The sequence below is a fragment of the Drosophila willistoni genome, unplaced genomic scaffold (assembly GCF_018902025.1).
Source record: "Drosophila willistoni isolate 14030-0811.24 unplaced genomic scaffold, UCI_dwil_1.1 Seg531, whole genome shotgun sequence".
In the NCBI taxonomy this organism is placed as follows: Eukaryota; Metazoa; Arthropoda; class Insecta; order Diptera; family Drosophilidae; genus Drosophila; species Drosophila willistoni.
This window is the reverse complement of record NW_025814459.1, coordinates 164015-191058: the sequence shown is the minus strand read 5'-3', so window position 1 is coordinate 191058 and position 27044 is coordinate 164015. Positions and strand designations below refer to the sequence as shown.

Genomic DNA, 27044 nt, shown 5'->3' with positions numbered 1-27044 from the left:
ACAAATTTCGCAGACTTTTATGTAAGTTTTGCCCGCATCCATAAGGTTTCTGATCTGAATCCTCTTCTCAAAAGGCATATGAGTACCGCGGCCCATTTAAGTCTGCAAATTGGAATACTTTGATGAATCTTCTACCGCGAACATTTAACACATCAAATAGAGCAAAAAAAACAATCTTCCAGCAATAGTTTAAGTTTCCTGCAAAGAAAGATCCTTCACTACTATTATTTTGCTCGCTCTAAATTTGGCAATTAAGCTTAAAAATGAAGAAGCAAAAAAGTTAAGTCTCCAAGTGAAGTTAAAACGTAATGGACAAGTCTTAGACATTGCTGATAACGGTACTCAAAGTTTTTACACAGATTGAAATATTATCTTGCAAGTTATAGTAATAAATATCGGCAAGTGTTTTGCGCTACTATTTTTTTGCTCGCAACTGTACGTTGGCTATGTTTTCCCGAATCGAATTTAATTTTTAAATTTTTTTCACAAGTTATGCAACAATTTGCATGCAACTAAATTTAGTGTAAGACGTAACTTAACGTTACCAAAACGGTAGAAAAACACTATTTTCGGAAAAATGCGTTTAAAGATAGATTTACGCTCTAATCGGCTATGCCAGGGCCGTAGAGGTCGCCTTCCTCATCACAGAGATTCTCTTAGATGTCGACACACACACACACACACACATACATGTTCACTAAATGTTGAAAAAGAACTGATGGATTCGGCACATTTTCTATAAAAATTTTGGCAAATTAATATTTGTTCAATATTTCACACAACGATTATCTGTCACGATTATTTCGGACAGGTATTACAATTGTTGCTAATGCTGCTATTGTATAAGTGGGATACGAAATCCGATGTTATCTTATCTTAAAGGCATTTGCCATTTTTTCCTTTGAATTGAATATATGTATGAAATGATGAATTGCTGAGTTAGTTTATTTGGGCACCTGACGTAAGAGATTTAACAGCCAAAATATGGGTAATACCGAGATTCCTAAGATTTTACAAGGTTGGGTGTTGAATGGGTAAAGTGAAGGCAATGACATCTAGGTCCTTCGAATAACATCCATTAGCTCTGCACAAAAATCCCTATTTAGGTGTAGTCCTTTATTTCTGTATTCATTTTACTTATGTAGCGCATGTTTTGGGAGAGCAGAAAAACCACCCCATTTTCCTTGAGCTCAGCCGAGCCACTTGTTAGAAAGACAGAGAGTGCATTCAAAAAACAAAAAAAATAAAAAGGCTGAATCCACAGTGATAAAAACATGTCTATATGGTGTATATTTCGTGGGAAAATTGAAGAATCGGAAATATCAGCGTTTTCGTTCCTTTTTCTTCTCAGTTAGAACACGAGTATTTGCTTGGGTAAAATGAAGCAAAACGTCTTTAAGTGTGTGATGCTTTATTTTATACATTTTGTGTGTACTTAGTACGACGGAGTCCAATAGGAGCAGAAAATCTAAACTCTTTACTAGTAATTAAGCTAAACAATTGGTCGAAATTAATATAGCTTTAAGAAGTACTCGTTGTATTCATTTATATTGTTTTGTTTTTATTGTTTCAATTGTTAATAAGTATTCGATTAAAATTAGAAAAAAAAAGAATAATGGGAGAAAAATGAAATACTTTTTCTTCTTACTTACATTAAGAAAAATAAACAAAAAACAAACGCAAAATAATTAAGTAAATATTATTTATTAAAAAAAAATTCTTAAAGAGTGTTCGCAAGACTTTTTGAATTAACTTATTCAGTCATTCACTCACTCACTGAGTCTCAACTCCCGAGCGACAATTATATTACTCCCGAAAAGAGAATCGTTAAAAGAGTTCAAAACGAAGAACTCAACAACAACGCTCAAGCGAAGACCGAAGCACAATAGAAAAAACTCTCTTGCTCAGAGAGAGCAAATTTTTTCAGTTTTTTCGCTTCTGTTGGTTGAGCGTAAAGAAAAAAACACACAATTGTTATTTGCGAGCTATGCTTGATACAAAGATTTGCCTTTTAAAGTTATTTTTTGATGTTAAGTATGTTTCCGAAATCAGCATGACGTCGATTTCACTTGAGTGTAGGAATAGTTGCAGTTAATTTTTGTGCTTGGAGATGCCGTTAGCATTCCAAAGACATAGACGTAGGGAAGCCATTATTAATTATCGATAAGCTTCTGGATAAGCAGGTTTTGATTCCGCATCAGTTTCTGCATGGAGTTTTGCATGAACGTCATAAAAGTGACCATGTTTTGATTAAGTGAGATCAATAGGGCCTCTAAACCACTTGGAGTTAGCTGTCCAAGTTCTGGTGCGCTAGGTGGCCAATTCTGTAGATGGTGAAGCGACGGGGTCTCTTTCGCGGGCTCCGTCTGTACAGTTCGGAGCACGCTAGCGAAGGATACACTAGGGCTGGTTGTAGCAGGCATGCTATACGATCTAACAGCCTTAACAAAGAATACCCCCGGTGTGGTTTTGAAGGCGTTGTAGGTTACCTTTGGTAAAGTTGGGGGTTTGCGCCCGTTTAGGTGTGATTTAAGATCCTTAAAGACAGGACATCCTCTGTAGTGGGCCGTGTGGTTCCCTCCACAGTTATTTGTAATCTTAGTACGTTATTTCTGTCCTTGGTGCAAATGCCATCATTATGATGTTTGCCGCAGCCAACACACACTGACCTTAGATTGCAATTGTTAGAGGTATGGTTGTATTCCTGGCAGTTTTTACGCTGAGGTGGTTGGTATCTCTTATGAGGCTCCTCTACGGTGATTCTTCTGTGCAATAGGAGCTGAAGGTTGTAGATTGGGTGCACTTCATTTGGCTTCGACCGCTTTGCATCTGGTTGGAGCTCGATTTTAAAGAGCGGCTGTGCGACTTTGTTCCTGTTGATGATGTTGACAACGGACTTGACCGCAAACCCTTGCTCGGCCAATGCGTCTGCTATTTCTTGGGTTGAAACCGATGGCTCAATCCCTTTTAATACAACCCGAAGCTTTACTGCTTTTTAGTTGGTAGGTATAGAAATTGATATTAGCATTACGGATTACAATTTATGAGGCAGGTCAATACTTCGGCAGACGTTGCAGTAGTTGCTGTCAACGAGCTGACTGTGCTGGTCGGTGCAATCGGTGCTCATTGCTCTCTCCGTGGTAAATTGCAGTTGGCTGTTGTTGTTGATGAGTTTTTTGAATTTTTGTTATTTGCGTTTACGGAAGCATTTAGTGGGGTCGGCCACCGGAAAAAAAAGATTGTTGCGAGAGTCGACACTTACTTTGTTGTTGTATAAGTTGTTCTTGTAGCTGTTGCTGGTGGGGATAGAGAGAGCTTGGACCCGAATTGGTCGGCATGGCTTCTCAAAAAATTACGGTCTTTGTTGCAACTTACTATTTATTGCTATTAGATCAAACTAATAGCAATATAATTGTGAATAGGCGTCTCAGAGACGACTGAGAGCACTACACAATTTTGTTATTTTTTGCAAACGCGGTCTTTTTTTGTACTTAAGTTTGAGGAGTGCGCTAAAAAACACGCCTGCACGCGGCGGCAATTGAATTAAAAATAGATACAGGAAAACTACGCCTAAGTAGATAAATGGGAATATAAATCTACAGCTTATTACATAAAAAGTAAATATGGAAGGCGTATGCTCATGCTATGAGCTCTAGTTCACACGCTGTGTCAGCATATTTTTTATTTGAAATTCGACACATTCGATATTGCAGCTTCACAGATTGTTCTAGGGTAAGCACTAAGGTGCGGGGCAGTTCGTTGGAATGTCTGGTAACTTACAGCGGCGAGCACATGTGGATACATGTTTTGATTCTGTGACTTTGAGTGGCTGTAAAACCCACAAAAATGCATTAATCGATTCCAAATTTTTTAAAAAAATACACAAATAATATATGTAATAACTTGGTACTTTCCAATAAAACACGTTTCTTCCGAATTCATAAACACAGGTATATTCTCCCGCTACGATGCGGCCGCTTTGATTGCCACAAATATACTAAATACATATATACTAATTAGAACCAAGAGAGAGAGGTAATAATGGATCATAAAGAGAGAGAGAGAGAGAGTTAGAGTTGTAGGCGTCAATTGCCGCTTAGCATCTCGGTGCTGGTTCCCACATCCCTCCTTTTCTCACGAGCTTAAGCTTTAATCTCTCGGTGGAGTTTTCTTAATCCTCTTCTGGTGCTTGCTCGTCGAGTTGTACGGCTGGCAGTGGAGTTTGGTTTGTGGCAGGTATTGGAAACGATTTTGTGTTGGTAGCATCTGACGATTCCGTTTCACCAGGGATCCTTTTAAGGTGATTTGCATTTCTTATGAGCGTTTTGCCTCCCCCACATACTTGTACTATATTCCCTTCTTTATTTAAGACTTCGTATTCAGTAGTGTCAAAAATTGGTGTTAGTTTGTGGGGAAAAACCTCTTCAACCTCTTGACTAATGCCTTGTTCATATTCTCGATCTCGCCGTTAGCCTGTGGCCAATAAGGGGGTGTTGTTATTTGCTCGATGCCGCATGATTTACAATAGTAAATCACTCTCTTGTGCTGTGCACTCTAGCTGTTCTCTTTGTTTTATTTGTAATTATTGATTTCTTATCGATAATTATCTTTGCGCTGTGTATTTAAATTTTTCTATTTATTCTTATATATATAAATTTATTTTTTTTTTTTTTTGCCTTGTGTTTCTTTTGGCTTTTAATGGCTTGTTGTCTACCTACTTGCAAGCATTCTGATCGTTTTGATGATCAGTATAGAGCAATATCTTGTATGGCTTTGCGATAATCTTATTCACTTAAAATGTGCTGGCCTCAATGGCCGCGACTACGACAAATTTTCTGGTTTGTCTGTGTCTAAGCCTGAGCTTGGCTTAATGCGCTGGACTTGCCCATCTTGTGCCAGCCAGCAGCTTGATTTTAGCCGTATGTATAGGAATCTTCGTTTAAAGTTTCTTTCTTTAAACAAACTGGCCAAACAGCTGTCTAACGAGTGTGACCTGTTCTGTACCTGTACCTGTTCTGTGATAGCCAAACCTTTTCGGCTGACATATTAACTTTCTCTGAAACTTGGCTTAACTCCTCTGTTTTGGATAATGAAAGTCTTTCTAATAACTTTATTTCTTATAGGCTTGATCGTGTTGGTCGTCGTGGCGGTGGAGTACTCATTGCTGTTAACTCGAATCTGTGTTCAAGTGTTGTGCCGATTGATCTGCCCTTAGGTGTTGAGTTTATTTGCGTCGAAATTACATGTTTCTTGTTCATATATTCCTCCAGCTTCTGATATAAAGACCTATATGCACCATGCTGATGCTTTGCAAACTATTTTTAATCGTCTTAAAGATCGCGATTTCCTTATAGTTTTAGGTGATTTCAACTTGCTTGATAATCTATCTTTCTTAATTCCTTCATCTCAACATGTTTTTCTTGATAGCCTACTGGAATGTCCGCTATATTAGTTGAATTCTTTCCTTAACTCTTCTAAAAGAATCCTTGATCTTGTTTTTGTCTCTGATCCCACTGTTAGCGCTGTATCCCGAACACAGCCCCTAGTGAAACCTGAAGATCCCTATCACCCTACCATTGAAGTTACTATTTCTTACAATTCCGTTACTAATTCATTTAATAACATCGCAAATTCTCGTCGTAGATGTTTTCGTAAAACAAATTTCAATCTTCTTAATAGCCTTATTTTCTCTTTTGATTGGTCATTTCTATTTGAGTGCTGCGATATAGATCGTGCAGTGAAGTTTTTCTACTCTGCTCTTAATTCTCTAATTGATAAATGCGTTCCTTATATGAATGTCTCTACCGTCTCCAGCGCAACAGTCTGGTTCACACGTAGGCTCTCTAATCTCCGTAACATTAAATCGGGATATTTTAAAAGATTTAAAAAAACTGGTTCGCGACTTGACTATGCAAATTACTGTATAGCCAAATCTCAATTTTGTCTTTTAAACACTCAATGCTACAATAATTATATCGTTCGCTGTAAGGTTGAATTTTATAAGAACCCCAAAAGATTTTACAACTTTGTTAATTCCAAAAGACGCTCTAATGTACTACCCTACACCTTCAGACTTAATGACCAGACTGCTAATAATGATTCTGATATTGCAGATCTGTTTGCTAAATTCTTTCAGTCGACTTATTCTACTACTGTTTCGGATCCCACACCCTATCCCTTTTCAATCCCACATTTAAATTGTATGTTTTTTCCTAGTATTACTGAAGACTGTATTATCTCTAGCTTGTCATCTATGACATCTTCCTTCGTTCCCGGTCCTGATAATATACCTAGTTGCATCCTTAAAATGTGTTCGAATTCCCTATCTAAGCTTTTATCTCGGTTATTCTTTATATCAAGTGAGACTTGTACCTTTCCCGATATTTGGAAGGAGTCTTTTATTATTCCGCTTTTTAAAAAGGGTAGCAAATCGGATGTTTCTAACTACCGTGGCATTGCCAAACTTTCGGCAATACCAAAGCTGTTTGAGAAAATTATTACGTCTTCCCTTCAACACCTATCCAGATCCACTATTTCTCTTTGTCAGCATGGATTCATGAAAGGTCCGTTCGTCGCTTACTAACCTTTTAGAATTGACTACCCTTGTACACCATGGCTTCCGTAAAAAGTGTCAAACTGATGTTATTTATACTGACTTTAGTAAGGCTTTCGATACGGTTGATCATTCTATGCTTCTCGCGAAACTTAACATAATGGGTTTTTCCCCAACCCTATTGGCTTGGTTAAAGTCGTATCTTATTGGCAGAACCCAAAAGGTGTCTTTTCGTTCCTCGATATCTAAAACTGTTCGAGTTACTGTGACTGGTGCCACGTTAATAAATTACACCTTAATGCCTCTAAGTGTTCTTTTATGACTTTCAGTCGTTTGTCTCCGTTCCTAGCTCATTACTCTGTTAAGTCTGTTCTTTTAGATGGTGTACCATCGTTCAAAGACTTAGGCGTTATATTTGACCCAAAACTTTCATTTAATGTTCATATTTCTTCTATTGTCAATAGAGCATGCAGCCTTCCTGGCTTCATTAAACGTTGGGCCAAAGAATTTGATCCCTATGTAACAAAGGTTTTATACACTTCGTTAGTTCGCCCTACTCTAGAATATTGCTCGCCAGTGTGGAATCCGCAATATGATGTTCACCAGCGTGGTATTGAATCGGTACAGAAGCAATTCCTTAAGTTTGCGTTACGCGGTCTTAATTGGGACCCGAGTCTTCGCCTACCTTCTTATTCTAGCAGACTTCTTCTTATTAATCTTCCTTCACTTTACAACCGTAGGCTCGTTTTTGGCATTCTCTTTCTCCATAAACTAGTCAACGGCAAAGTCATTTCTACTAATTTACTAAATAACCTATATTTTTGTGTTCCCTCACGTCGGACCAGAAACTTTTTTCCTATTCACCTTAGTAGCTGTCTGACTAACTACTCTCTTTACGAACCTTTTCGTGTTCTTTGCCAATCTTTTAACAACCTTTCTCACCTAATTTCTCCTCATCTTTCTGTCACTTGCCTTCGCGCTATACTTTTTAATCATCTACAGCGAAACCAATGATAATATTCTGGACTTGGATTGGCTGCAACTCATCCCTGACCACATTGGCTGTGACTCGGGGCATAGCTGGCACCTTATGCAAATAAAACACCTCCACCGGGTCGGGGATGTTTAGTTGTGTATATAGCTAAGCTATATTTTTCAATTAATTACTATCTGTCTTTAGCTTAAGCTTTTTCGTCGACTGCTGTGTTAGTTGACGTAAATAAATAAATAAATGAATAAATAAATAAATAAATAAATAAATAAATAAATGAATAAATAAATGAATAAATAAATAAATAAATAAATAAATAAATAAATAAATAAATAAATAAATAAAATAGTTTCTGAATTCAAGGCTTACATATTGTCGGCCATTATCGGTTCGTAACTCTTTCGGGTAACCAAGCCTACTGAAAATTTCCCCACACGCCCCAATTAGTGATTCCGATAATTGAGCGAAGGAATTTAAACTCCATGTATCTAGAGTAAGAGTCTATTAAGACTAAAATAAATTCATTGTTTGGTAGTGGCCCTAAAAGATCTGTAGCGACCGAAATTCATGGCCCATTCGGAAATTCTGTTCTCTTCATAGGCGGTGGATTTGTCGCTTGGGATACTAAAATACAATCAAAACAATTCTTTACAAATTTCTCGGTATCTCTGTCAATTTGGGGCCACCAGACTTTGGACCTCAATCTTCGCTTCATGGCTGATTCGCCAGGATGTCCCTCATGTGCCAGCACCAACACTTTCTGTCTCAATGTTGCCGGAATAACAATCCGAACTCCTCTTAGCATGATTGTTCCAATAGTTGACAGTTCATGTCGAAATGGGTATAATTTATTTGACATTGCCGAGTCCCAAGAACCTTGCTGAAGGCACACCATTGCGTCTAATATTTCCTCACCCTGTGTGCTGTTTTCAGCTATTTCAGATATCGATATTGATATTGGTGTAGCGTTTTCAATAATTCGCAATATGCTATGCTCACCCTTGTTGTCGTAAGAACTGGTTGGCGTTTGCTCACACAATCGGGACAAACTATCAGCTATGTTTTCCTTTCCTGATTTGTAAATGACTTTAAACTTATACGCTTGAAGACGCAGAAGCCATCTTTCGATACGCGCTGGAGGCTTTGATGTTGGCTTGAAAATGGTTTCTAGTGGTTTGTGGTCAGTCACTAATTCGAACTCTAGACCTATCAAATAAAAATAGTATTTCTCTACTGCCCAGACCAAAGCTAAACTCTCCTTTTCCGTTTGGGAGTATCGCTTTTCTATATTCGTTAAGCTCCTACTAGCAAATGCAATTATATTGGGCTCGCCCTCATCGTTAAATTGCAACAGTACTGCACCCAGAGCAACCGGACTAGCATCAGCGATTAGTCGCGTTTTATTTTTAGGGTTAAAATATGAGAGACTCGGGATTTTATTTAAAGCTAACTTTAGCTTTTGAAACCCATTTTCTTAAGCTGGTCCCCAAATAAACTTCTGATCTTTCTTTAAAAGCTCACGTAAAGGCTCTGTTTGGTCCGCTAGGTCTGCAATGAACTTGCCCACATAGGTAACTAGTCCTAGGAAACTACGAGTCTCTTCCTTACTTTTGGGTGGCCGAAATAATCTAATAGATTCAATTTTATTAGGATGTACTTCAATTCCTTTGTATGTTAAAATGTGTCCCAAAAATTTAATTCTATTTGTCTCCCAAATGCATTTCTCATTGTTTAGAAGAACATTATTATTATTGAAAACGCTTCGAACCTTTTCCAGGGCCTTATCGTGCTCTTCTTTGCTACTTCCAAAAATTATTACATCGTCGATATAATTCATCACGTTGTTGCATGGTGCTAAGAGTTCTTCCATTCGTCGTTGGAAAATTTCCGAAAATTTCCGTGTAGTTCTCACGAAGAATCGCACGGTTGGCTTGCCTCATATCCAAACATATTCGAATATCACCACTTTCTTTGAACGCGATCACCATTGGAGAGATCCACGGGCTGTGACCCTTGACCGGTTCAATAATGTCCAGATTGTAGGTTTCTTCCAACTTAGCATTGACTTTCTCTCCGAGCGCAACAGGAATACGCCTCATTGGTTGTTTCACAGGATCAACGTAGGGGTCTATTGTTAGTTTCACACTAATACCTTTCCACTTGGGAAATGGTGGCACAATCTCAATGTTGTTAACCGGTAGTTCAACTCGCAGAACATTTAACTTCGTTGCTGTTTCCCGTCCCAGCAGTGACTGCCGTCCTTTTTCAATTACAAAGAAGGATGCAATCAGCTCGGGGTTCTGCTTGATTGATATCGGTGGCGTGCTGGGCACATCTGACTATCTTCCTTGTGTCCTGACGGCCGCACCTTCCACAATCACTCTGATTAATTTTCCTTGATTTTATATTAATGATTTTATTTATGATTTCTGGCAATGACTTCGAGTGCATAAGCTGCGACTGCTTATTTATTTCCTCGTCCACTTGGCAGGCTTCGATGATTTCGCTTGAAGTTTGTTCTTTTTCCAATAATTTCTTTTTTAGTTCCGTACTAGCCCAGATGTCAATGATTTTATCTTTTAAACAAATTTCTTCTATTTCGGCTTTCGTAGACCCGAAATTACACTTTTGGATTGGTTGGCGCAAACGCAAAATAAACTTCCCAAATGTTTCACCTTCTTCAGGACAGATTTTCCTAAAAAGGTGTCTTTCAAAAGTCGAGTTTTGCTTGGGTGAGAAGTAAGCTGTCAGTTTATCGACTAGCACAGAAAAAACATCATTTTGATCGGCCTCGTTAAATTCTACTATGGCACCCGGCAATGCGTATGCAACCGTCTGCAATTGGATACCATCCAAATGTAACAATTTTGTTCTTTTTTGAATTACAGATTTGACTTCTTCCACTTCCAGATAAATCTTAAAAGCGCGCAGCCACTTTTCCCATTCATTTTGGAGCAATGCGTTCGCCAAACTTTCACACAGAAAAGGTTTTATGACGCTTTCGGTCATTGCGAATAAGTATAGATGTTTTGTCTGAAAACAAAAATCAACCATTCATTAAATGCTTCTATCGAGCAAGTTGCGTTTTATCGAATATTCCCAAAACATTTGTTCTATTAATTTTTCATCGGCAGACTGCCACTGACCACTGTCAGATAATATCTTGACTTTTTTTTTTTTTTTACATTTGTTTAATCTCTTATCGGCTTTTAGCCTCTGACCTTTGCCAGATAGTTTTTGTTATTAAGCATCTGTTTAACACCTTATCGGCTTTTCGCCCCTGACCTTTGTCAGATAGTTCTTCTTATTAAACATTTGTTTAATATCTTATCGGTTTCCACCTCTGACCTTTGTCAGATACTTCTTTATTAAACATTTGTTTAATAATTAATCGTCATTTCGCCTCTGACATTTGTCAGATTTCTTTTCGCTTTCTTCTCTTTTTTTTTTATTATGAGTGAAAAATGCATTTGACTTTTTTTTTTTGTCCATGCATACGCGTACGTATGTATGTGTATTATGCCTACTATGATTACACCGTTTTAGGGTTTCTCTTAAAAAAAACAATTTCTCCTTCTGTTTTTCTCTTTAAACTCGTAAGCACAGAGAACGCAAAACGAAAGGAAGAAAAGAAATAAAAAAAACTAACGGATCGTAGCAAGGCATTGGAATTGCACTGGTACAGTCACGCTGCATTTATATATTGCTAATGTTTCTCTTTTCCTTTTTTTTCCTTTTTCACTATATTATTACTATTTTATTTGCTAGTTCGCTATATTGTTTTTAATTAATAGTTTTTTTTTTACCTCGTCGCCAATGTAATAACCCGGTACTTTCCAATGAAACACGTTACTTCCAAATTCATAAACACAGGTATATTCTCCCGCTTCGATGCGGCCGATTTGATTGTCACAAATATACTAAATACATATATACTAATTAGAACCAAGAGAGAGAGGTAATAGTGGATCATAGAGAGAGAGAGAGAGTTAAAGTTCCCACAATATATAAAACGAAAAACAAAGAATTTTATTCATTATTCCCTCCTTAGCTCGAATTATCCATAAAACACTTAAAAATGAGCATGTATCCACATTTGCTCGTATAACAAAACTTATAGACTTATCCGAAACACACGTCCAAAATTGTAAAGGAATCGCTCGAAAATCAAAGTTTTCTGAAGATGCAGTGTCCGGATCAAAGCCCAGATCTAAATCCGGTCGAAAATCATGGGCTTTGCTAAAGAAGCAACTGTCGCGCTACGATAATCCGCCCACTACAATGGGACCACATATTTAAAAAATTCCTTAATCTCTTAATTTTGTTGCCGCAGCTGGTTTGGACAGCTATAGCAGTTGCTTGTAGGAGCTGTGTTTCAAATCTGTTGAGGAACGAGTTTTTATACGGGTTTTGATTAGGATACCAGTCCCGCCATGAGCTTTTCCGTCTAGATGGTTTGTTGCGTAGAAGGCATATTTAGGAATTTGAAAATTATTTTTTAATGTTAAATGTGTTTCCGAAATCAGCATGACGTCGATTTCACTTGAGGGAAGCCATTATTTACTATCGATAAGCTTCTGGTTAAGCAGGTTTTGATCAGTTTCTGCATGCAGTTTTGCATGAACGTTATAAAAGTGGCCATGTTTTGATTAAGTGAGATTGCTGGCCAAGCTCTGATGCGCTAGGTGGCGAATTCTGTAGATGGTGAAGCGACGGGGTCTCTTTCGCGGGCTCCGTTTGGAGCACGCTAGCGAAGGATACACTAGGGCTGGTTGTAGCAGGCATGCTAGACGATCTAACAGCCTTGGCGAAGAATACCCCTGGTGTGGTTTTGAAGGCGTTGTAGGTTACCTTTGGTCCAGTTGGGGGATTGCGCCCGTTTAGGTGTGATTCAAGATCGTGAAAGACAGGACATCCTCTGTAGTTGGCCGTGTGGTTCCCTCCACAGTTACTGCATAGTCTTAGTACGTTATTTCTGTCCTTGGTGCATATGCCATTTATGATGTTTGCCGCAGGCAACACACACTGACCTTAGATTACAATTGTTGTATTCCTTTCAGTTTTTACACTGCGGTGGTTGGTATCTCTTATACGGTGATTTTTAGATTGGGTGCACTTCATTTGGCTTGGACCCCCCCTTTGCATCTGGTTGGAGTTCGATTTTAAAGAGCGGTTGTGCGACTTTGTTCCTGTTGATGATGTTGACAACGGACTTGACCGCAAATTGTTTTTCGGCCAATCACGCGTCTGGTATTTCTTGAGTTGGGACTGATGCTCAATCCCCTTTTAACACAACCTGGAGCCCTTTACTGCTTTTCAGTTGGTAGGTATAGAAGTTGATGTTAGCATTACGGATTACTTTTCGATGACGCGGAAATTGTCCTCAGTTTGGGTTTGACATTTAATTTCTTTAATGTTACCCCTGTTGAGAAAGGTTACAACAAAGGTTTTTGCCCCTACTGTTTCTACTAGCTTCGATATCAGGGCGCTGCAGTTGGTTCCACGGATGTATAAAGGGGGTGGTCTAGCCGATTTAACTTTATCTCAGGCAGGTCAATACATCGGACGAGCTGACGGTGCTGGTAGGTGCAATCGGTGACCCAGCTATCGATATTGATGGAGAAGCACACTGCTCTCTCCACGGTAAATTGCTGTTGATTGCTGAGTGGCTTACACTTTCAGTGTTATTGTGTACGATAGCATTCAGTGGGGTCGGCGACACCACCGAAAAGTACGCGTTGTTTCGTTGGACTGAGAGTCGACGCTCACGTTGTTGTTGTACAATTACTTCTTGGAGCTGTTGCTGATGGGGATCGAGAGAACTTGGTACCAAATTGGTGGATATGGCTTTTGTAAAAATTACGCACTTTGTTGTTGCAACTTAGTATTTATTGCTATTAGAGCAATCTAATAGCAATATGATTGTGAATAGGCGTCTCAGAGGCGACTGAGAGTACTACACAATTTTGTTATTTTTTGCAAACGCGGTCTTTTTTTATACTTAAGTTTGAGGAGTGAGTGCGCTAAAAAACACGTCTGCACGCGGCGGCAATTGAATTAAAAAGTTATACGAGCAAAGTATAAGTATAACCCACAAGTTTTGTTATACGAGCAAATGTGGATACATGCTCATTTTTAAGTTTTTTATGGATAATTCGAGCTAAGGAGGGAATAATGAATAAAATTCTTTGTTTTTCGTTTTATCTATTATTAGTGGATTTTTGTTAAAAATTTGGAATCGATTAATGCATTTTTGTGGGTTTTACAGCCACTCAAAGTCACAGTATCAAAACATGTATCCACATGTGCCTCGCCCCTGTATATACATTTTTATGAACCCATCTGCAGTATTGTTGTAAACAATAAAAAAAATAAAACAATTAAATACACATATAAACAATTCAGACAATTTTTTATTGTTGAACGTAAAACAAATACATATAGTTTTAAATTCAAATGTTTGATGCCGTCGGAAATACCATGCAAAATCGATCTTTGACAAATTAAAACTCTGCATGGCCAGATCAAACAGAAATTTTTTCCCTGCTGTGGATGGCACATGTTTTTTAGTTAATGACAAATTTTTAGTGTTGAATTGGGTAAATATTGATAAAAAGGCTAATTGAACGGCCTGAGAAAGAAACGTCTAGTTTGGATGGTTGGTAAAATTTCGGCACGGCAAATCCGTATGCACCATCTTCTCATCAAAGTGATGGCGGATGGTTCTCAGTGGGAATCGGGCGTTATACATGTTTTGCATAAATGCAATTGCATAAATGCAATACATGTATTATGTTCAGGTTCAATTTAGTTAAAACGCTACTGAAGGGATGCTTGTATGTAAAGCATACATCGATGTACATATATCCATATATACCCATATATAAAGTATTCTGTTTTGCAGTTCTTTAACGCATCAATCCGAACAAACGAAAGCAAAGACAAATCGAAGCAAATGAGAACGAAAGAAATGAAACTGATACTTCTTTTCAGTACTTCCTAGTATCATTATACACATATGTACATATGTAATGGCGTACGCATTGATATAAATTCATAAATATTTTTGTTTTGAAGTTTGTAAAAAATAACGTTTATGTGAATAAAATCACCTTTTAATTTTTATTAATAAATTTTTCGTGCTTTTTCGCTTGCACTAAGTCCATTTGTTCACGATGCTTGGTCCACTCGATTTGCAAATACTAGTAAGTGTAAGACCAAGTTCGGGAAATGTATTTGTTTTGCGTTTCGACATTGCCATAGGCCTACAAAAAATGTATTTATTGCATTTCAAAGGTGTTAAATATGATATGGATAATATAATTTTCGATAAAACTTTACAAGTTACTAATTATACTACTATATGAAAAAAATAGATTTTTTTAACTTGAATCAATTGCAGAAATTAAAAATGTTTTTTTTTCTCGCTGCATTTTACAGCAAGTCTGCCTAAGGCAGCTGTAAAAAAAGCAGTTAAGAAATGGTGGATGGTGCTAGTGGAAATCGGTATTTCACAACCACCGTAAATCCCAACCATTCCCATGAGATGGAGCTAGTGGAAATCTGGCTTAAAAGTTGCTGTTATTCCAGTTTTTTTTTTTATCAAAAATTACCTACATACATATGTGATAATTAGCTTTGAGTTCATATACATATATATTTATGGATAGAATATTATATGAATGTATTCTTATGTACCAGTTTGCGCGTTATATGTAATTGTAAAACATTTTATTTTATTATCCTGAATGAAAGAATAAACACTACGTAATAAAATTGAAACTATATATGTATGTATTTATGTATGTAGATACATTCATGCTTATATTGTGTTGTGGTCTGATTAAATTATATATCAAGTAATTTCGGAATGAAAAATATTACTACTTTAATAACAAAATAAAGGTACATAAGAACTGGATTTCCATATTTAATTATTTCTAAGGAACATGAATATATTTGATGATCTAGATACATATGTACATATGTACATAGTTCTGACTAAATGTAAGACATTATTACCAACATTTGTGTACATATGTATGTATGTATATATGTATATAGTGGAAATCTGTGTTATCGGTAAAAAAAAATACATACATATGTAAATTTCATCCTGGCAATAAAATATGCATTTATCCCTGAAAAAACCTTCAACCTATTTACATATGTACATGTATGTATGTACATATGAACATATGGATGTTACATCGAAATCCCTTAACCAATTTTACCGATAACACTGTGAGACAAATTGTAAGTTGTCGAAATCAATTCGCAACGGACCATTTTTTCTAAAAGTATACATACAGTGTGCCACTAAAGTCACCGTACTCTTGTTATATTTCCACAAATCACCAGGTAACTTGGCCAAATTTTTGCTAAATTTAAAAAACTTTGAAGTAGGCAAACAAAACAATATATTTTCTCTTAAATAATGAAAAAAAAATAGTAAGATTTATAACTTGATATAATATTATTAATGCAAAACAAACGGAACTTCAATATCTGCTTCAACAAAAGTCTACGTACTCTTACAAACCAATATAAACTTATTAACTATAAGGAACATTATTTTTATGAAAACTTTAAACTTAGTATCTAGTGGGATAACCCTTCATCTTAATCACCTCTTTGAGACGATTTGGCATTGACATCACCAGTTTTTCTATATAATTTGGATCCATTGCGCACCACTCTTGGTACAATGCCTCTCGCAGGAGGTTTTTGTTGGTAATATGGTGCTTCCTAATTTTTTGTTCCAGCATATTCCACACATGTTCAATCGGATTGCTCTGTGGTGGCGTCTCCAAAAGGTGTGGAGTGTTGTACGCGAGGTAAAGCCTGGTGTTCATTGCCTTGTGCTTAGGGTCGTTATCCTGCTGAAAGTAGAATTCGAAACCTATTCCCAGCTTCTCAGCGCTGCCCTTTAAATTTTTTTTCAATATGTCAATGTATACATATTGGTCCTTCACTCCGTCAATAAATTCCAAATTTCCGACTCCGGATGCAGCCCCAAACCATAATACCACCGCCGACGTGTTTTACGGTTTTAATCGTATTTTTTGGATTAAGGGCTTCTCCTGGTGTCCTCCATACGCGGAAACACCCATCTGAGCCAAATATATTATACTTTGACTCATCTGAGAAAATGACCTTCCGCCAGAAGTCAATCGCTACAAAACGGATCTTTGTCCACCAAATGCTTAATTGTGCGCTTGTCACGATCAGAAAGTGCAGGTGGCCGGCCGGATCTTTTGTTATTTTTAATGCGCCCCTCGTATCTGAATCGCCCAATGACAGTTTGAATAGTGGATTTGCTTCTACCCATTATCTTAGCTATCTCTGCATAGGATTTCTGCTGCTTTGTGTGGAGTTCCAGGATTCTTCCACGATCATCAAGTGATACCTCTTTTCGAGGCATTTTTTCTATTAAAATCGAAAATTTTGTCCAGCTCAAGCAAAGCACGCCAACTATAATGAATTTACTTATTTCTGCACACATGTTTCAAAAATCCCCGTTATTTCTAAGAAGAACGCTGGCGTCAGACAGTTCAAGAAATTAAGAGTACGTAGACTTTTGTTGAGGCGAATATTTGAGTATGTTTACATTGGTTGTAATATTATCAAACTTAAATTAAAAATAAATAATTTTCTTTTGCAGCTTAAACGAAAAATCATTGTTTTGTTTGCCTACTTCAAAGTTTTTTAAATTTAGCAAAAATTTGGCCAAGTTACCTGGTGATTTGTGGAAATATAACAAGAGTACGGTGACTTTAGTGGCACACTATAAGTACATACACTTGCCAGAAAAAATATCCGTACACCATGAGAACATAACAATTTATCAAAAAAATTGTGCTTTAATAAACTTAAAAGTATGAAATTGCTATTCATATGTTCAACATAGTTATTGTCCAATATATTTAACTCGTTTTTACACGATTCTATTATTTTAAATTAAAATTAGCAAACAACAAAAAACTTCATAAGAAAGGAACAGAAAAAGTATCCGTACAACAAAATAAAAACCTAAAAAATATTCAAAAATCGTATAATATATTGAGCTTTAGTAGCTCGTAGGATAGCCCTTCCTCTTAAGGACCTCTGCAAGGCGACAGGGCATCGTATTTACCAATTTGGATGTTTCATCTTTGGTAATAGCATTCCGTTCACTCAAAAGGACGTTTTTGAGCATTTCCTTTGAAGTTATGGTGTGCTGTCGAATTTTGCGTTCCAGCAAATCCCATAAATGTTCGATGGGGTTAAGGTCTGGTGATTGTGGTAGAGTATCTAGCCTTTTTTTGGTATTAAATAGCAACCAGAGCTTAACATTGTGCGCAGTGTGCTTGGGATCGTTATCATGTTGGAAATAATAATCGTCTCCCAGCCCCAACTGCTCAGCACTTGGTTTCAAATTGGACTTTAAAACATCCAAATATCCATATTGGTCCATAATGGATTCTATAAATACGAGTTTACCCACTCCTTCGGCCGCCATACACCCCCAGATCATCACCCCACCTCCGCCATGTTTGACAGTGGGCGCCAAATTTTCTTTATTCAAAGCAGTACCACTTTTACGCCATACGAGTTTTCTTCCCTTTATGCCAAATATGCAATATTTGCTTTCGTCCGAAAATAAAACACTTTCCCAAAACTCTGGAGGCTTATTTACATGGTCATTGGCAAAATCCATTCGCTTCTTTCGGTTGACATCTGATATGTAGGGCTTTTTACGTGCTACACGGCCATGATAACCCTCTTTTTTCAATATTTTGCGAACAGTGTCTTCATGAATGGTTTTACCAAACGAATCTTTAACATTTTCGCTTAATTTCGAGGCAGTTACTCGAGGATTCTTCTTTACTTCCTGCAATCCGTTTTTCACGATCTGACAGCTTGCTCGGGCGCCCAGAACGTGGCTTTGAAAGAATGGAGCCAGTTTTTTCGAAGGTATTAACCACGTACTGGACAGAGGAATGGGACCTGCCTATTATTTTTCCAATTTCTCGAAAAGACTTCCCTTCAATAAATTTCCATTCGTCTGGAGTAATTTCCTTACTTTTGGGTGCCATGCTAAATACTCGAACTTTTTATATGTTAAGCTATCTTAAAAGTCATGTATTCACGCCACAAAATACCACAAACTATAATGTAACTGTAATACAGTTAATAAAGATCAGCTGATAGCATGGGATATGCCCCCTTTTCGATGCGTACGGAAACTTTTTCTAGGTTACAATGTTGCCACATTTTCATTTTAAATTTAAAAAAAATGCTTCTCGTGTAACAAGAATTATAAAATATCGTGAGAATCAAAAAAAAAATATCGAATAAATATAATAATAAAACAGACCTATCAAATTATAACTTTATCGCTGTTATTATCCGATGTAAACTTAAATTTTCTATATAATACTTGCATGTACGGATAGTTTTTCTGGCAAGTGTATGTATGTATGTACAGCTTCTTTGCGTATGTATGTACAGCTTCTTGAGCGGACCAGGAAAGCTTTCTTGGCGAAATTGTTTCTAAGTTCTAAAAGCGGTGGAAAAAAAACCTGATACAACACTCTGAGAGTTCGTTAAGGATATCAAAAGAAATTGACAACAAGCTCGCACAATTTTGGCTTTGCAGATCCTGAAAATACCAACAAACAAAAATATAAGTAGAAAGCATAAATTGCTTTTATTCGCTTAAATTCGACAACATCAACAACAGCTTGGCTGCTGAATAGCTGACACAATAATTCAGATATAACGCCGTTATATCATCAAAGCAATTTTTCAATCGTTTTCATTAATTCAAACAATCATTGTGGCTTTCGATTTCCAGACATTTCGATAGGGTTGAGGTCAGGACTGTTCCCTGACCAATCTAAGCACTCGTTCCCAGTAGTTCCCAAAATCAATCTGATCGGGTAAATAGAACACAATATATACAAGAGCGGACCAGGAAAGCTTTCTTGGCAAATTTACACAGACAAAATGTGCGCATTTACAGAGCAAGTATATACATACAGTTGCAAACTTAAAAATAGCACCACTTGATGAGGTTATGTGTTCAAAGGATTCTTGGCTTCAATTTAAGGCTCAAGGAACATGTTAATACGTTTTTGAATGTTTCAATATTTACTACTAATGGAAGCAAACAAAAATTTTATAATATCCAACGTATTCAACGTTTTTCAAGGATTTTCTTCAAATACCCAAAAAATACCCGAAACTAAAAATAACACCACTTTTTAAATATTTAGTTAAAATGAAAAAAAAAGAAAAAAACAAAATTCATCAATATGTTATGATTAGCTATTAAAAATATTAGTAAATTAAAAACTCAACACTTCGTTCCGTTGCCCTTAGTGTCAAAATCCGCTACACAACGTCTTAGCATTGAGTTAACCAGGTCTTGACAGCGTTTGACCCGTATTTTCTTCCAGGACTCCTCCCGAAACGTCTTATTTTTGTTGGTTTGGCAACAGCAACTGCTTTTTAATGTCAGACCACAGATTTTTAATAGGGGTTAGGCCTGGTGACCGTGCCGAACACTCTATTACATTTAGAGAAGTTTCTGAGAACCACTGCCTCGCTTTCTTACTGGTGTGCTTTGGGTCGTTGTCCTGTTGAAAGACCCGTATAAGTGGCATATTATCCTCAGCCTATGGTAGCATCACCGTCTCCAAGGTAATTACATAAACATGCTGATCCATAGACGACTTTACGCACTATATTAGACCGACACCTTAATAATAAAAACAGTCCCATATCATGACACTGGATTCGCCATGTTTAACAGTCTTCAGGGTGCATTTAAAGTTATGTGGACGCCAGACGTATACTCTAGAGCCATTTCCACCATACATGACAACTTAGCTTTCATCAGTCCATAGCACGTGTCTCTACTTTTGGACAGGCCAATTCTAATTATATTTTGGCAAACTTAAGGCGATTGGGAATACATATGTCCCGCGTTCAAAAGTCGAAGCGAGTTTGAGACTTCTGTTTGAAATTGATCGCATTTCGAATCATTTTCTTGGAACTACCAACCAATTTTCAAACTTAGCAATACGATTATCTCTCAAAAACCTGGTTTTGGATGAGTTTTCGTTTTTGCAACGAGCAGTGTTTTCCCCGACCTAGTATTACATTTAAAAGTTTTGGATTTTTTTAGTGCTAATGCTTTTAAAATTGACTTCGATCCACGGACTGTTATTGATGTGTTTTTTACAATGTAATTCTGCGAAATATGACGGTATTTTGGCAAATACTGCAAGTGGTGCTATTTTTAGTTTCGGGTATTTTTTGGGAATTTGAAGAAAATCCTTGAAAAACGTTGAATACGTTGGATATTATTAAATTTTTTTTTGCTTCCATTAGTAGTAAATATTGAAACATTCAAAAACGTATTCACATGTTCCTTGAGCCTTAAATTGAAGCCAAGAATCCTTTGAACACATGACCTCAGCAAGTGGTTCTTTTTTTACGTTCGCAGCTGTATACCAAATTTGGTGTCTCCAGTTAGTACAGTGTTTGAAAAAATCGGTTTTATTTAATTGCGGGGGCAAAAAGGGGCGTGGCAAAAATTTGAAATAAACTTCATCACTTTACATTCTACACGAGTTTATATACAAAATTTGGTGGCTGTAGCTTTCATACTCTCCGAGATCTGCGTGTTCATATGGACGGACGGACAGACAGACAGACAAGGCTAGATCGATTTGGCTGTAGATGCTGCCTATGGCCCAGTCATTAAGATCCCGGATTCGAATCCCTGGCTAGTGTATGGATTTAGTTTTCTAAAGCCGTCTAAGCCGAAGGCCTTAGTACCCAGTGCTTGTAAAATATAGTTAGGGTGATAGTTTACAACTACAGTCAGTACAACATTTCAACATTCTTTATATATACATATAAAATATTTAAGTTTAAACAAAAATTTATATTTTATTTTGAAAATTGCTGCTGCCTATGGCCCAGTCATTAAGATCCCGGATTAGAATCCCTGGCTAGTGTATGGATTTAGTTTTCTAAAGCCGTCTAAGCCGAAGGCCTTAGTACCCAGTGCTTGTAAAATATAGTTAGGGTGATAGTTTACAACTACAGTCAGTACAACATTTCAACATTCTTTATATATACATATAAAATATTTAAGTTTAAACAAAAATTTATATTTTATTTTGAAAATTCAGTTTCCTAATACTAATTTAAAACATAAAAACAAAAAAAACCTTCTTTGGCATATGGAAAAAACTTTAAAAAAAGGCACATTTTTACGCACAGCAATTATTCTGACAATTTTTAGTTTCTACAAAATAAGCCTATTTTCTCAAATTTTTGCTGCGTACCAAGTATTAAACTTGGTATGGCCGCCCCTAGCACCGATGACAGCTTGTAGACGTCTTCGCATACTTTTTACTAAATTGTAAGTCTCATTTGCGTCTATTTTCTCCCATTCCGTCATTAGAGCCGTTTTAAGAGTGTCCTCGGATGAAATTTTATGTTTTCTAATTCTTCTTTCTAGTAAATCCCAAACGTGCTCTATCGAGTTTAGATCTGGTGACTGCGGTGGCGTTTTTAACTGTTTGCAATGATAAAACAGCCATTCTTGCACCAAATACGGTGCGTGTTTGGTGTCGTTGTCTTGTTGAAACAAGAAATTCTTCCGATCAAGCCCCAATTTTTCGACACTTGGCATTAAGTGTTCATTCAAAATATTTTTGTAACAGTGCTTGTCCATTTTTGTATCAATAAAAACCAATTGTCCAGGCCTAGCTGCTGCCATGCACCCCCACACCATTATATTGCCACCGCCATGCTTCACGGTTGGAATAAGGTTTTTTTCTTTCAACGCTTCATTCTCCTTTCTCCATACTTTGAAAGGTCCATCATGTCCGAATATGTTATATTTAGACTCATCGCTAAATATGACGGACTCCCAAAACGAATCCGGCTTGTCTAGGTGAAGTTTGACGAACTCTTTATTTTTTATTCACTGCTGAAATGAGTGGTTTTCGGCGTGCAACTCTACCATGTAACCCAGCACTACGTACGGTTTGGGCACAAATTTTCTGCTGAGTGCTTTCCTCAATTTCTTGGCAAAATGTAGTCGACGAAATCCGCGGTTTTTTTTGTACGGTCGACACGACTTTTCGCTCTTCCCGAGGTGTCAAAATCTTGGGTCTTCCTGCATATTTGTGTTTTGCAGCCAAATCACCAGTGTTAATGTTATTTTGGATTACGCTATGCACTGTGGAATGGGCTTTACCGATTAGTCTTCCAATTTCCATTACACTCCGATTTTCGAGATGCAATTTTAATGCAAATCTTGTCCTCGACCCATTTTGACCACGCTGAAGCAAACCACGAGCAAAACTAACATGGAAACTAAGAAAAAACAGATTACAAAGCCCAAGAAGCAGTAACATGGACAAAATACGCAAAAACAAACTCCGATTACCTTTGCATTTTCTAAGAAAAACGAGTAACCGAAAATTTTTCAAGAGTTGGAATGTTCGGAATTAGAAAGTGAAGAGGTTCTTTAGGTTTTGCTTAACTAATAAGACAGCTGAGTTTGCAGGCTATCGGTTGATTCTTTTTGATCTTTTTGTTACGCAAAGGGAGGTGGGTGAGCGGTGTTATCGACACCCATTTTGTTTTACTGTTTTGTTATGGGGAATTCGTATGGGGAATTTGCAGCGATAACTACCCTGGAGTAAAAGTTACAAAAAAAATTAAAAATAAAATATAAGAATATCAAAATCTTTTAGTTATTAAACCGGCAATTAAACAAACTAAAACTGTTTGAATTAATAAAGTTAATCCTATTGCTAAAGGATGAATTATATTAATAAAAATAATTGATGTAGTTAAAATTAAAGAATATAAAAATAATTGAAGAATATCAACAGGTAGTTTATTTAAAATATTAATTTTGGGGATTAATGAAAAAGAAATTTCTTTTCTCTTGAAGTTTTAAAAAAAATAATCTTATTTTTGATTTACAAGACCAATGTTTTTATTAAACTATTAAAACCAATGAGATTGGCATTTACAGTTTTTGGTCCAATTGTTGAATTGTATATTGTTTCGGCTTCCCTTATTGTGCATTTGTTTGTTGTTTTCATTTTAAGAATTTATTCTTGTTGCTGATATTTATTGCATTGCCGGGAGAAGGATGGATGTTCTAGTGATCAATTAACCTATTTAGTTTGAGAGGAATTGAAGCAAAGCGGTTCATTTCCACAATGTATGGCAGTATGTCCAAGAAGCTTTCAGGTTTTGCATTTCATTGGGTTGTGTACGTTTTCTCGGATCTTGACCTAATGCCACGAGATGTCAATTTTTGCTGGGAGGTTGTACAGTTCGAAGGTAAGGAGGAAGACTCCACTTGGATTGCAAACGCCTTCTTAGTTTCTCACGAACTTATGGATAGTAGTGACTTTTTGCGAGCTCAGTTCCTTGACGATCTCTTCATCGGGGATGTAGTTGAAGCCCGCATATGTCAGTAAGATTGGTAGAACATAGGAATTTATTCGCCACACTTTGTGATTTAACAAGCATCAGAGATAGACACTATAGTTTTGGAGATCATGCTGAGCGCACGATAGACGGCGTAGCAGGAATACCCAGACATCTTCATTCACAATTTTTAACAGCAATTATTATAAAGGGTTTTGGACTGCAGTTGATGGTACTTCCGCAAAGGCAATATCTATTTTTTGAGCTTGACATCGTTTTTTTTTTGGTAGTCTTTCTGAATGCAGGGCAAGCCGATTACCACTTAGGTGACCCTGGAGCCATTATATATTGCCCATTGGTTAAACTTTGTTGGGTTTAAAAGAGAATCTGCGGCGAAAAACAATGAAACAAGAAATTGGAGACCGCTTGGGTCAACTCAAAGCATAAAAAGAACAAATGATTAACTACCTAGAAAACTGATCAACGCAAACTCCTCCTAGGCCGCACTTGCTTTGTTGTGCCAATTCAAGAAAATCACTATTGAATCTGAAAAGTGAAGTCTTGTTTATTCTAAATTTTTTTTCAGACCTAGCTTTTGCCACTGCAATTTGAGTGTGTTTGAACGATGCTTCTTCCACTAATCTGTTGACGCTTGTCGGAGTTGGAGTTGTAAGCTGTGTTTGCCTTCTTTCGTTTTATCCAGTTACAGTCCACAACTGGTTTTAGTGCTGAAGTAGTGGTATGGCCTTACAATTCTATAGTGGTTAGAAAAGTCTGCTGATAAGAGAATTTTGTAGTTCTTGGAAAAGCGCTACACAGACAACCTGCTCATTTTTTGTCTTCCCGAAAATGACCTAAAGCCTACTCATTCTAATGATTATTTAAATTTAAATTATTCGAGTTTATTTAAGATCTAATGAAAGTGTTTTAAGTGCGATGTACCTAAAAAAAAGGGAAACGAATTCACCATTTTATGTATATTTCATGTATTTAAGAAATGTGTCATCATTTTTGTCATGCTGACTGTCGTTCACATATAAAGAAAGAACTTGGTCCACTTTAGCAAACTTTGGAGGACTTTAGCCGAAGATACTCCAACAGCTGAATTGTATCAGAGGCCAATCGATTTTACTTCCAATAGGTCAGAATGGTTGAAAACCTCTCATCAATTTGTTTAGCGGACGTTGACGATACTATGCGTAGTACGTTCAAGTGGCCCCTACGACACCAGCACAAAGCCTGTTACGCGCGAGCCCTAGCAGATAACTGACCACCTCCCACCCGACCGACCGAGGGGTACAGCCGTATAACGCACGGTACGAATCGCGTGGACAAATACACAATACAAAAAACAGACAAACAAAATTAATACTATAGCTATCTATTAACTACAGTGAAACCTCGATATAACGAACTTCGTTATAACGAAAAACCCAATATAACGAATTTTTTGTTAAGTCCCTTGAAAGGACTAAGGTTTTACATTTCAGTACCTATAGCGAATCAATAGATATAACGAATAATTTTGCGATCCCCCTCAGATTCGTTATATCGAGGTTTCACTGTAAATGGAATAGGATAGATGTTTTAAGCATATTAATAGAAAACTCTGAGCCGATTACAGGGAAGGTTGTAATCAGAGCAGAGGAACCTAAAAGGTTTATGCATGGCATAGTTAGAAGAACAACGACTAAGGGATAAAGGTATCAAAGGATGTCTACTCCGTCTACATGGTACCGACAGATTTACCTGAGCTAATAACTCAGGCGAGTCGATATCACAAATTAGGAGCTTGTGCATAAAAATGTCCCCAAGCATAATTCTACGGTTAGTTAGGGACGAAAGGTTAATCAAGAGAAGTCTACTAGAATACGAAGGCAAATTGACATTGCGATTCCAGCATAAGCCACGAAGAGCAAATAGCAAAAACTGCTTTTGAACGGATTCTACTCTAATCTGGTGCGACTCATATTGAGGTGACCAAATGCAAGATCCATACTCTAAAATAGGACGGACAAGCGAGGTAAAAAGAACTTTAGTTGTATAGGGGTCATCAAATTCTTTTGACCATCTTTTGATGAAACCCAGAACACTAATGGCCTTTGCGACCGTGGTGGAAATATGGGTTTTCAAATTTAACTTATGGTCCATAAGTACGCCCAAATCATTCATTTTACTTAGACGTGGAGTTGTTGAACAACTCCTATTTTTTTTTATTTTTTTTATTTCCATTTAATAAATCAGTTTGTACTATATACAATGAATGCATCGTTTAACAAACATTAACAAAAAGAACAAACAAAAAGAAACATACTTGGGATAGACTTTAAATACGCTGTCCTTTGTGAAACGTCGTAGAGGCAGTGCTTCGCAATTTACACCACTCCTAGTAGCGAAAAATATTCGATCCTGTGCCAAAGACATTCTGTAGCTTACTGTCTGAAACCGCCGCATAAATCAAGTGAATGCCTTTTTATTGTTTGTCAAAGATGCCTTTATTTTGCTGCATGCGGTGAGTAATTTTTTCGGGAATATTTGAAGTTAACATACATTATGTACTTATATCGTTTACGAAAACAACTTTGACGGCAACGAATATATTTCTGAAGACTTGCAAATTCTCAGTGGATAAAAGGAATGCGAGAACTTTTAGGACAAAATGCTGAATGAACAGTTGTACCAACAATAGGCACTAATGCGTTGTCGAAAGAAACTTTAAGCGATAAGTTTTTCAGCAGCACGAGGGACGTATGAAGAATATTTTAGGTGCGTAAGAAATGTCATCTCCGCACCCATGAAATTGATTAATGACCTTAAGAATGATTGTTTTCCTATCATTTGGGCTGGTGGTTAGGGTCGATTTCGTTGACATCAACGACGTTCTTGGCACCATCTTATTTTGATAGCCCATGGACAACCGCAGCTCATTAATATTCTCGCATATTCCTGTTGTCATCGTTTTTTGAAATACATAGATTCTACATACATACATTGAAGTTCCCCCAGTTGCTCTTCTAGTCTAGGAGGAGTTTGCGTCGATCC

The 27044-nt window shown here is 37.0% G+C and overlaps 1 protein-coding gene across 4 annotated transcripts in view; it reads left to right on the top strand.

Moving 5' to 3' along the window:
• LOC6653350 (lysine-specific demethylase 6A) overlaps window positions 1-27044 on the top strand; it is a 213256-nt gene that overhangs the window by 35135 nt on the left and 151077 nt on the right. Inside the window, exon 1 of one of the 4 annotated variants that reach the window (XM_047013059.1) lies at window positions 15359-15449. The exons of the other annotated variants lie outside the window; for them this stretch is intronic. The gene's annotated coding sequence lies outside the window, so the exon portion shown is untranslated. Of the gene's footprint in view, window positions 1-15358; window positions 15450-27044 lie in introns of those variants that run through there. 4 annotated transcript variants of the gene reach the window in all.